Consider the following 2,500-nt stretch of genomic DNA (forward strand, 5'->3'; position numbering starts at 1 on the left):
ACAAGGAGAGAAAAGAGAAGAGAGGAGTGTGCAGGGCATGTGCCTTTGTTTCCGGAATGTCACAGACAAACAGAGAGGCTGGAGACTCACAGAGAGAGAGAGAGAGACAGAGAGAGACAGAGAGCTGTAAAAGACTGTAAAACACACGAGTGATTCAACAGCAAGCAACAGTTGTAGACCATACCAAAGGTCAGAATTCGAACACGTGTTTTGTTTTTCTAGAGTAAAGAAAATGTTACAATTTGTACCTGACCATTGATTGTATTGATCTCCATTTTATTTACTCTCATTGTTTTTTTTCTGCCATTGATAAACAATACAGTTCATGAATTGTTATCAGCTGGACTAATAAACCTCTTGAGTTGACTTGTCCTATCAAAGGCAACATCTTAGTCAGAGATTCTTTAAGTATATAGCCTATTGTGATATTAGTTTATTAGATATAGTGATATTACCACGAGTCTTCCCATAAGAGTCTTAGGGAACAGATCAAATAAGAATAGATCATTACCATTTTCATAAAAAACAAAAAACAAAATAGAGGCTCTAAAATAGAGGGGTTAAATGATAATAACGTCTTATCTTTTATGACACCCTAACCTTTAAATGTAACACTTATTGGCAGTTGCAACAAAGAATCGACTTTGTATTTCTGACACTTTTAATAGGCCACAATGGATATTATGTCTCTCATCGAAAGTCCCTCCCCTATTTTGTATTGAACTGTGATTTGTTAGTTTGAATAACAACCGAATGGCAAAAGGTTTTTTTTCTCTTGTTGGCTTAAGCAAACGGCTGTGTCTGTCTGTTTGCCCGCAATATGTAGTTGCACACAGCTCATTGGTGTGGCAGGGGTGTGAAAGCAGCCCTGGGCTAAATCATATGAGATCAATACAGCATCGACACAATGCAAACACACCATTTAGTCCTCATCTGAGGCGTAAAAAAGCATTGTCTATATCGTTTTATCGTGTCTAGCACATCGTCAGACTGCAGCTAACAGTCAGTGCGCCAGATATCACACCAGCTACGGGTAAAAAAATACAGGTGATTGATGTGAAGAGGGATTTTTTTTTTCAGATGTGATGAGCACACAGGTACAGGAGTGGGATGAAAAACACTTGTACTTCTATCTTCCTTTCCCAGGAAATCAGACACACATAGACTCCTGCACATACACGTACACACTAACACACGTACACACACACACACTCGCACACGCACTCACACACACACACACACGCACACACACACGCACACGCACACGCACACGCGCACGCGCACACACACACACAAGCGCGCGCACACACCACACTTTAGCGCTCTCACCCACTCAGCACTTCATTCTCCCCCACAACAAGCTGTCATGGTCCTCGTCAGGTGCTAAGGACGTCAACACTACTCTCTCTCTCTCTCTCTCTCTCTCTCTCTCTCTCTCTCTCTCTCTCTCTCTCTCTCTCTCTCTCTCTCTCTCTCTCTCTCTCTCTCTCTCTCTCTCTTTGTCATCTTACTTACATAAGATATTTTTCCAGAACATTGTAACACCCACCAACGTACAGTAATATCACGCTGGCCAGGCTATTACGTCTGAACTGCACACTTTTTTTATTACGTTGGCAGGGTTATTACGTTGGCAGGGTTATTACGTTGGCAGGGTTATTACAGGGTTATTACTCTCTCTCTTTCTCTCTTTGTCATCTTACTTACATAAGATATTTTTCCAGAACATTGTAACACCCACCAACGTACAGTAATATCACGCTGGCCAGGCTATTACGTCTGAACTGCACACTTTTTTTATTACGTTGGCAGGGTTATTACGTTGGTGGGAAGTTATTACGTTGGTGGGTGTTGCAGAACATCTATAAGTTAACAAATGACCTCAGCTTGTCAGACAAAGAAAAAATCCAATGCCTGATACATTGATTTCCCTTTCATCTTAAAGACGAGAAAAACGTGTCTGACATCATGCACTGTATATACTCCTCTTAATGGCATACTCCATCTTCTTTGTTCAGCACGTTTCCCCATGTTAAGGGTTAATGCTGTGGATGGGGGTCTCTGGACGTGTATTTAGTGGCTTGATTGATAGGACCACCGGGGTGGCGATGGATTTTACACACAGGTATTGAGCCAAGCCGGGTCCGTCTTTAATGTGCCTCCCGATTGATCCACAGGAACCCCCCCCCCCACACACACACACACACACGCACACACACACACACACGCACACACACACACACACACACACACATACACACACACACGCACACAAACACACACACACACACACACACATACAAACCTCCATACAACACCTCCCTTTGAGCTTCGCTAGCTAAGCAGAGATGTGCCGGCCCTTCCAGAATTTTATTTGAATATTCTACAGCTCCCATAGAACTCCCATAGTGTTAAAAATCCCATTGCCCTTTGGACATTGTAGAAGAAAAGAAGAAAGATATGTTTGGGTGAAGCCTGTTCCAACCTTTAGGAGCCTTTG

The sequence above is a fragment of the Engraulis encrasicolus genome, chromosome 7 (assembly GCF_034702125.1).
Source record: "Engraulis encrasicolus isolate BLACKSEA-1 chromosome 7, IST_EnEncr_1.0, whole genome shotgun sequence".
Taxonomy (NCBI): Eukaryota; Metazoa; Chordata; class Actinopteri; order Clupeiformes; family Engraulidae; genus Engraulis; species Engraulis encrasicolus.